This window comes from Haliaeetus leucocephalus, unplaced genomic scaffold (assembly GCF_000737465.1).
Source record: "Haliaeetus leucocephalus isolate CR32 unplaced genomic scaffold, Haliaeetus_leucocephalus-4.0 Scaffold251, whole genome shotgun sequence".
NCBI classification, from domain to species: Eukaryota; Metazoa; Chordata; class Aves; order Accipitriformes; family Accipitridae; genus Haliaeetus; species Haliaeetus leucocephalus.
This window is the reverse complement of record NW_010972687.1, coordinates 5,611,546-5,622,322: the sequence shown is the minus strand read 5'-3', so window position 1 is coordinate 5,622,322 and position 10,777 is coordinate 5,611,546.

Genomic DNA, 10,777 nt, shown 5'->3' with positions numbered 1-10,777 from the left:
GGGGCTGCGGCCACCGGGGTGCGGGGGCTGAGCCTGCCCGCGGGGAGCCTGGCGGCGGCAAGCCCTGCTCCTGCCGCCCTCCGGAGGGGGAACGGCCCTCCTGGCAGCCGCTTGCGCCGGTGCTGATGCAATACCCTGCCGGGGAGAGTGCAGCCCGCGGTACTCGCAGGTGCATAGAGCCCTCGCCACGTCTTCTTCGCGGTTTTGAGGGTTTCCAGCTCTGTTTTTCCAGCCTGCAGCCGCTTTCTTGCTTCCTCTCCTCCGCTCTGCCGGGGAGCCGCGGGGGAAAATGAGGCCGGTGAAACGCAGGGGATGCGAAGTGCTGCCGGCTCCTCAAATGAAACTTTGTCCCCCCGCCATCCCCCGACCAGCCGCCAGCATCTTTTTCTTGCACCGCTGTCTTCCTGGCAAAGGCAGACTAACACCACCTCTGCCTCCAGGTTAACGGTGCTCCTAAGTACGGCTCTCGGGCTGAGGAGCTCACTGAAGTCCGTGGGAGCCTTTGCCCTCGATGACAGTGAAGTGAAGACAACTGATGGTAGCTTGGTTTGGGAACAAACCCGATTACCACGGCTCTGTCAGTACCGAGCTGGTTCCCGTTTACAGAGGCACATTTTGGTGATTCGCAGTAAGCTGCCTGGAACCCGGTGTGCTCAAAATTAGTAGGAAAACGTTGGCCATGAAAAGTACAGAGTGATTCTGCTTCTCTTTAAAATTGTAATTTAAGATGGAAAACAAGCAATCTGAGTTGGAGGGCTTGGCAGCTGGTTAAGAGGCAGTTTAAAAATAATGCATACGTTAATATATCTGCAGAGACTCTGTCAAGTCACAGTGGGTCCTGGCTGTGAGGTACACAGAAGCCGGTAAAAGGCACGTTAGTTTCTGTGTAACTTTTGTAACAATCCAGTCGAACGTGCAGCTTGTTGTTTTACAAAAGCATGTATTAAATAATTAGCAAATTTTTAGCATACCAGTCTCCATGTAGTGCACCTTAAGTTCTTATCTATCCCAATAATATGGTTCTAGCTGCTTTTAAAAATGTGTTTGGATTATGAAATGAAAAATTTCTTCAGAGAAATTTTCAGTTACTTAACCTGCTACTCATGTGCGCAACTGGAGTTGATTGTTTTTTTTATTTTTGGACTGGAAGGGTAAATAACATTGGTTAGTCTTACTGGACCGCTCCATTTCAGGCGGATCAGTATCTTCATGCAGGTCTTACCTAGATCCTGATGCCTTCCTTGCTACATACTTGCTTTCTACAGAAAGAGAACAACAACAAAAAAAAAAGCCATTGGAAAATTTACAGAAGCAATTTGTAACTCAACCTAAAGCCAGGCAGAAACTCAATAGGAGATAGAAAAACTCTGACTTGTGAACAGTGGTGGCTTGTGAAAACTTCTATCTACTTTTGGTAATAAGCATATCTCAGTATCTTTGTTACTATGTTTGCAGCAGCAGGTTGAATATAGTCCAGTTGTTTGTCTAAGAGGATAGTAGGAAGGAAGAGGAATAGCTTTCGTTGGCTTGGCTGTGCAGACACATCCTTTAGTTTTGTTAAATTTATCATGACACAATGTCATTTGTGTTATGATTCTTGTACATCTAAATTGCAAACAGAGCTAAATTTTGATAGTTAAATACATGCGTATCAGGTGGGCAGTAACTTGATGTAAATGCTTCCTATTCTTGTTCAGCTTTATAAATAGCTTTGAACATCCTTTGCAGTCAGCTGTATTTATTACAATTGTGTCAACGTCAGCTGAAGAACAGTGTGCCCTTTGTTTTCTTGTTCTCTCTCTTTTCTGTCCTGAAGTGCTAGAAGCAGATCTGTGTTACAGCTCAGCTTTTTTCCATTTGTGGCCCACATCATTTTTTGTTGAAACGTGTGTGTAAGTTTTTTTTCCTCATGAGTAGTCCCACTAAAATCATTAGGACCGCTGGTGTAAGTAATGAATATATTGAAATTGATTGAGGAGTCTGGTCATAGGAGAGTTTTTAAGTAACAGAATATAACAAAACCATGTAAATTACAAGCTGGTACTTCAAAAAAGTTATTTATCTTTTTATTTAAATGATATTTTTTTTTAGTTTTTTATCAGTTCAGGTTTTTTTAGGGAAAGGCAGTGCTTTGAAAAACAGACCTAGCTTGGAACATACCTGCATCTTAAATACTATAATATTGTTGGTGTCCTCACATTGTGGTTTATTACTCTTCATATGTTTGTTGTAACATTGGTGTTGAAAACCATTGGAAAAGTAATTACAAAGAAGAAACTCCTCAAACCCAGATGAGTGGAGCTAGTTGTCCCTATTTTTTATCTAGAATGTATGTTTTTTATCTCAATCATTTTGGGGTTCAGTACCCTCAAAATGCTGTGCCTTCTGGCCCCAGTCTAGCAAAACCCTGGCACATGTGCTTTGATGCTATTGTGGTTTATATAGACAGAAACAAGGTATAGCAGATGGAAGTAGTGAGAAAAAAACAGGGCTGAAGTCAGGAGAAAATTATGTAGTAAACACCTGTGGTCTCTAGCATTCCTAAGCTTGATTAAGTGCCCATGGAAATCAAGGGGAAATTTTTCACTGATATCAAAACGTATGGTTCAGCCTCTGTTTCTGTGACTGAGCTTTTAAAAGCCATAAATAAGCCTCCATAATAAGGTGTGAAACCCAGTACACAGATCAATATCCTGACCCACTCCTCAGCGTAGTAGCAGCCATTAGATGCGAGACTGTTTACTGCCAGGTACTGGCTCATTCCAGGTACTAAAATAAGCATATGCTACAATAAGTGTATTTCAAATTTAGTTAATTTTAAAAAAGATAGTTTTATTATGGGATGGATCCTGCCTCTTTGTAGTTTGGTGTGTGATTTGCACAGTTCTGTTAGCTTATGCTTTAAAGCATCCAAGTCTGTACATACTGGAGCTGTGGTTGTATTTGTTGCAGTTAAACAAAAAAAGTAACATCAAAGGGTTTGTTTTCAGCCTTGTTCCTTCCCTCCCCACCTGAACAGGTTTTTGGGACTAAATTCAGTTAGATTTCTTGGTAAGGTGGTCATTGTGAGTCAAAGTGTTTTTTGCCGTAGTCTTTACGCATGCTCAGTGGGCAATTGTGCCTCTAGCACAAAAAAAAAAGTGGAAGGTCCTTCTAGGCTGATAGCCTAATATAATGTGTGAAGTCAGATTTTAGTGGAGTTGCGTAGAGGGTTGAGGGGGGTTTTTTTTGGCATTCGTTTAATTTGAAATGCAGCTACCCTTCTGTGTTGTTATATTCAATCGGGTATAATGAGTAATTAAATGCAAAGGATTGCAATGCCTTTGGTTTATACGTATTGAATTGCCAACTGGAGTATGCCTCTGTGAGCCATAGGAGATCTGTTTTATTGAGAACTCAGGCATGTTCGTTGGTTTGTTCCTCTAAGAAGTATTTGCAATGGTACAGGAGTAGACAAGGTTAAGAAACTTACCTATTTGGCGCTCCAGGCAGTGAATCCTCCAGTGCACTGCATCCACTGGAAGGGTTTAGCCCTTGACTGTGTTCTTTATTAATATGTGGCCAACCTCAGATCTGTTTGGATTTCAGTGGTAAGATTGAAAGGTTCCCTTCACACTCTTAATACGCTTGTGGTCCTTTAAGCGTGTGGGAAAGTCTCCTCGTGGCAATGCTTTTCCATTCCTCAGTTTGAACAAAGAATGATCCAACATCCACTGGCACTTCAAGAGAAAACCTGTACTTCCAAGTGCTGCGACAGTTATTTGTGTCTGTAAATTGCAGGCAAAAAACTTCCCAGAAAACAGATTTTGAAATTTTAATGTCAAAGACCTTCAATCAGAAAGAACAAAGGCTTGGGACTGTGGGTGCTGTGTGCATTCTTGTGTATTGTGGAATCACTCTGGGATAAATTGAATCCCTTTAAGCCCTACCAGGCAATTTTTGTGAGATATTTGGCAAACTGGATAATCTGATTAGAAAATGAACTAAATTAATTTGAGCATGAATGGGTGGATGAATCTGGAGAAGAAAGTTTGTATCCCTGTTTTGAGTTAAATTCTTCTGAGAGTCCTCATATTTCACTGCTTTGCATTTTAGTCTTGGGGTCTGTTTTACCTGTGTGCCTTGTACTTTGGGCCAAGCTGACTGTTCATTGGACTCTGATATCAGGGCTGCCACACTGCGAGATTTTGTGCATCGTACAATTTCAAAGACTTCTAATTTGATTATGATAACTGCCCTCAATCGTGTCATCTGAAGCTGTACAGAAAATGTGGATCTGGGGGACGTGATAAAATGAGAAGAGTGCTGTTTTTAAGATGAGCTACTTAAACTGTGAAGACAGGTGATGTTTGTGGGATATACTGCTGTGCTACAGCAAACAAAAGGTGCTCTGCTGCATAAAAAAACCATCCAAAACCTGTCATGCTCTTGCCTTCATGAGCCAGGATAGTTTTTTTGCCAAAGTCAATACAGAGCACAGCATCAACTCTTGTCAGCAATTTGTGTTTACTTCCAAGAGATGATGAGCCATGATATCAGCACTGGAGAGATTTCCTTGGAAGTTGAAGTGTGTTCCCCAGAGAGGATAAAGGCAAATCCTGAGGAAAAACAAATGCTGGGTCCCCCTTTGTCACAGTGCTGGAGAGGGAATGTCTGCTGTAAGAATAATGTCTTGTCTTTTAATATGTCTCATGACAGGGTTTCGACAAATGTGCTCTGCTGGAAATGTGATGAATGCCTTTCTGTGAGCTAGAAGACTTTCTGAGCTACCTTAGGTTTTACTGCTTTTCTGTTTTTTTTTTTTTGCTTTAATCAGAACAGCATCTGTGCCAAGTAACTTAATCACTGAAGCACTTGTTTTCCTGGTATTTTCATGTCACACAATAATTTGTCATAACCGTATCCTTTGGAGCATTCTCCTTTTCCACAGACTTCATCTTTCCCTCCCTGTCCCACAGTCTTTTCCACTCCTGCTCCACTGGCTCCAAATCACACCTCTGTCTTTAGGAAGAGAACAGTATTTATTCCTTGGAAACATTAAGCATCCCTTCCCTGGGAATCAGCCATTGGCCAGGCTCTCTCATCTCGGGGTTGCAGGTTGGTTTGTCTTCTTTTAATGCAGCCTGTTTCTGAAGGGAGAGATACAGAAAAAGAAAAGGTGGTATTAAAAAACCCCATAGTGCTTCAGGTTGAGAAGTACCTTTAATTTTACACAGTGTTAATGTTTTGTTTAATCTGTTTTTCCTCAAGGCACTTAATCTAGGAGAAAGTGTTACGCACTCAGCTGTGACAAAAGTAGATCCTTTCCAATTTAGAACAGATTTGGTTGATGATTTCTGGTAGCTGATATGATGGCAAGTCCAATGTGTCTGCTTTTCAGAAAAAGGTATTTCTCTATCTCTTAGTGGCACACATAGGCTATTAGTCTCCAGTGTAAGGACAATCATGAGATGTGTAATGAATGCCTGATCTTTCTCTTGCTCTGACCACCCAGCGCAGACCACTTTGTACTTCATCCCTTCATGCCCATACCAGAACAGAGCTCTGTAATTTTACAAGTTCACCTACACTGGGAAGAAACCATTAGAACAGTGTTCTAAAACTTAGGAGTGGGAGCATATTATCAGCATGAAAACAAGTTTAAGTGTAGTGGTGATTATCTTTGCTTTTACCTGCACCTACAAAAAGAGAAATTACATTTTTCCAGTGCTTGAAAGATGTCTGGGTCAGGAAAACAAAGAGAAAGTGTTTGGAGAACCTGAAGTCTGCAGTAAGAACATGGATAAGAAAGAAGATAGAAGTGTAGACACAGATCAGTAATTGGCAAGGGATGGTGTTGAGAAAGATATGGATGTACACAGAAGGACCTACAGAAACAGTCCTGCTGGGGAACACTTTGGTCTAGTTATCTTACCTCTCAATACAACCCTCATCCAGCTAAGCCTGACAGCCCAAGTGAGGCTCCTGTCCAAGCGAGATTTTACCTTGTTTTGCTGCTTTGTGCTCCCCAGAGTGCTCTGCACAGGGAGGCCCTCAAATCATGCTGGTCACCTTGTCAGTCTCCACCTTTCTAAAGCAGACCCAGGTAAACTTATGCAAAACAGCGATGGAAGAAACACTGAATCTTTACCATGTAAATGAGGGAAGGTGGTATTACAACATCACTGGCACATCTTTGATTTTTCTCTGGTTTTCCACTAGCTTATTGCTTTTTGTATGTCTTCGGTGGAAAACTATACTGAAATACTGCCCTTGGGGTCAGACTAAGGGGCCCGTGTAACAGTATCCTCTTTCTGGCAACTACATAGGGAACACATGTAAGATACTGAGCAGCTGTAGAGTTATTCTTATCATAGATTCATAGAACAGTTCGGTTTGGAAAGGACCTCTACAAATCAGTCCAACCCCCCTGCAATGAGCAGGGACATCTTCAACTAGGTCAAGTTGCACAGAGCCCCATCCAACCTGGCCTTGAACAATTCCAGGGATGGGGCATCCACAACCTCTCTGTGCAACCTGTTCCAGTGCCTCACCACCCTCACTATAAACTTATCATTCTTTGATAAATTCCATCAGCTCCCACTGAGCTGCATTCAGAGTGTGGGTCATTAGGCAGATGCTCACTGTGCATTCAGCAAACCAAAATAATACTATGTGATGTGAGTTAACATAGCTCTATCGGTTAAATGAAATTATGCCACTTAATGTAATCTAAATATCTGATATGTCTAATCCCAGTGTTGTTTTAATTCTTTTTTTTCCTTCTCTCTTCTGCTCCTCCTGTATTCTACCGTGATGTTTAAAATCTATCATATTACAAATTGCGTTATCATCATGGCAGCTTTATTTTCTTTCTGTAATTTGCTCAGGAACTCTCTGAAACCATGTGAATACAGTAACTTTGCTTAAGTTAACTCTTATGTGAAGTTGTGCACATATTGACTAATTATACTTACTAATTAGTAATTTTACAGACAGCTTACATTATAAAACCTTTGAGATGAGGCAAGGTAAAGCCAGAGCAATACTTGGCCAGAATACTATACTTTTTTGGATATAAGCGTTTTGCATCTGTACTTTGTAGAAGCAGCAGAGAGGTAGTGCACGCATGGTAGGTAGTGTAACCATAGCGTCAGACAGGCCAAAGGGACAGTTTCTTTCATGTCTTATATCAAAAACTGCATTAGTATTTGTGAATGTCTGCAGTTGTGTTAGTGGGGGACTTAAAGGTGTGCAGTTAAATCCATTTAAAAGTGATTTTGGGATTTCAAGGAAGACCAGTTTTAAAGGGCAAACCTGAGCATTTCAGATGAATTTTGCTGAAACTGAAGTGAAAGCATTCTGGTTGCCTTTTTGTCCAGCAAAAGGATAGACTATTCAGAGTTCAGAAGTCAGCTTGGCAAAATCCATTTGTGAAATCTTCCTTGATAAATTATTTTGAATAACTAATGAATCTGCAGAAAGAAATAGCATGTATTCAAGGGGAACTGGAGACAAACAAACAAATTGGGCAATATTCATTGCAACTAATATGCCCTGCTGCAGCAGTGTCACTGATATTTACCAAAGCATGTGAAAACAGAGGAGTGATTGAAAATACGGAAAGAGACAATTCAGAACAATTCCTCTCATAATCATCAAATACTTACTGCATGTTGATATAGAGTGTATATAACTACATCTTTCTAAAATTCTGTGTATCTATAAAATATCGCAGTGTGCTTGCTGCTAATTCATCACAGATACTTGGAGTGATTAAATCAATAGCAGTCTTGCCAGTTCATGAAAGTATATTAATTCTTGCTGAAGGCGTAAGTGATTAAGCAGAGTCCCATCAATTTTGTTGCATGACTTTAATTTCTCCTCTGGTTTTTGTTGCTGCAGTAGTTGTTGAGTCATGTTTTTAACTAACACCTCCCATAAAGTTGCCGCAGAAGCACTGAGGTGAGTGTCACAGAGAATATCAGCGGCCAATTTTAATCTTAAAAAAGCCTTCCAGGCCCTTTCCAGGATCCTGCACAGTTGTGGTTATATGGGTATTGTTTTGCTACTTAGGCCTAAGTACTGCTTCATAAAACTGGGTCACTGAGATATTTTGAAACCATCTGGATGGTAGCTGGTCACTGGGCTAAGGAGGAATAATAAAGAGGTTTTTGTATCACAGAGGGAGAATAAACTCTCACAATAACTATTTTGTGCTTCTGACTAGTGCATCTTAAAGCAGACTTAGCTGTATGGCAGGGGCTCAGCAGCACGGAGATACTGATTTCTATCTTTGGTTCTGGTATGTGTATTTGCATACACTTTGAAAAGAAGCTGCAAGAGGGAGTGGCTGTGGCATTCTTGCAGCTGCAGAAATGCGTTACAGTATTCCATTACAAATCTCTTCTGCTCCTGGCACAAAATACAGTAAGCAAAGGCCAGACTAATTGATTTTCTGGTCCCATCAGCATAAGACACTATACCTTTAATTTTGCTACTCCATTAATAATCTGTATGGTAGGAGGCCTCTGCTATTAACATTATGCATGTGTTATTTTTGAACACAGGATGTATAGCACAGTTAGAAGTACCATGTGGTTTTATGGATGTAGCTTCATTTGATTTAAACACAGCAGCTGATTAATCCTGCACAAGGTGGGGTGAGAAAGATAGAGTACCAACATAACTCTATAATCTTGTGAAAAAAGTTATGTAGGTCCTGAAAGATCCAGCCATAATTCAGTGACCTGTGATTTGGAAGAGAATCAGGAAAACGTTTGCTCAAGTAATGAATATTTTATGTTAGCATCAAGTAACAAGTAAATTTCTTACTGTTTGCTTGCCTTGTAGGAAACATGCTTATTGGTAAGCATCTTGTTGGTGAAATTTAAAGGAAATTTAAAGGAAAAAAGAAAATTTCAGAACATAGATTTCATGTTTGTATTTTGTATTTCTAAAACTCATATATGTTGACCTAGATTGTGCTGAATTTATTTGCCTTGGAAGAGTGATAAACTCCGTCCATCTGCCATTTCTATTTTACACACAACTCATTTAAAGGACTGTGTGTATATATATTCACACAGTTTGAAGAAGTGACATTCTTCAGCAGCTAATTCTGGATATGCACAATCTCTACTTCTATCTAAAATTTGAAACTATTCTGGAATAGTTTATTTGCTGTTTTGGTGAGCAATTTGCAGCTTTGAAGGACAACTGATGAAGTGCTAAGAATTTATGAAATGCAGCATACGTTACCAGCTCTCAGTCCAACTATCAAAAATAAATGGAATTTCAAATAGAGATGCTACGGAGAGGCTACATATAGTAATGTTTGAAGTACAGCTAGGCTCCAGCTTCAAGCCTACCCAGTGTTAATGGAAGTGTGGTAGGAATTCTGTAAATGGTAACACCTTGAGATACTGAACTTATTGTTTGTCCAGCTGCATGTACTTGGAAACTGGTGTCTAAATGCTACATATCTGCTGTACACTTGAAATTTAATTGAGATCTGATGAACCCAAACCTCAGACTTATTTTGTGAAATGCATTATTATCAAAACCATTTAAAAACTCTGTTGTGCAGTAAGCCCTTTAGTGCAGAAATTTTGCATTTGTCTGTATGTTGCAATAGTACAGAGTGAAAGGAGGGCAGATTTTAAGTCTACAGTTTTGTTTTCGTTTTTTGTTTTTTCCTAGTTTTAATATTTCTGATGGTGCTGATAATGTCAGCATTGTTTTAGTGCAAAGTTGTTGCTAAGGAAAATGTCCCTAACAGTTTTTTAAATGTGAATTATTGAGTAAAAGTACATTTGGGGAGTTATTTAATGATACATTATTTATACATAGTTTGGAGCATCTGATGATCTGCTAAATCTGCGTGTTATTGTGACTACTTGTGATCCTTGACATTACTCTGTTTAAAACATATTTTGAAAAAGAAATTGTGTGCATACATTGGAAGATATTCAGAGCACTACATTAAGTTTCACTTAAATTCTGGAAATACTGAATACAGCTAAAGCATTAGGCTTTGTAAAGGAAACCCTTTGCAAGACAGAAACATGTATGTACACAGAAATGCCCCTGGCATCAGTAAATCTGTATTTCTTTGTGCTGCTGCTATGTTTCTGTATATTGAAATGAATATCAGCATTTCAGCTGGAAGGACATTTTACAGTGTCCTGAAATACTTCAGTTGTTTAAGATGGGAATCTGAGCTATAGCAACAATTATGGTACTTCAAGCTATACCTTCAGTGTGGAAATCACCTAGAAGAAGCAGAGTGCTGCAATGTTGATAATCTAAGCTGTGGAATTGCTTCAGGTGGGGCAAAAATGCAGATTGTTGATATCACGTGTATGTTGAAGGTATTAAGTAGCACTACCTCCATAGAAGATAGGAAAATATCAGCTGTCTAACAAGAAGGATCATTAAATCAGAGTTTAAGCTTTCCTTTAACAACAACAAGACATCATGTATTTGTGATATGTTAGATATGGTGTTACACTAGAACTTGCAAAACATCGTTTTTGTTTGCATTTCTGCCACTGATATGCTGTATTTCCTCATTACTGGCCTGCTTTCCCTACCTTTCTAGACCCGATCTTCCCTTTTCCTTTTTTTCTGTTTAATTTTTAAGTTCTTTAATACCTGTTCATGTTCTGGCATATAGTTGATGTGGCAATCGGCTTGAATTTTCCTTGGGACTGCTAAATTCTGTTATAGGATTTTCTTTGGTAGATTGCCTTAGGGTAATCCAGATGTTGGAACCTAGCTACCATGTAATGCAAAG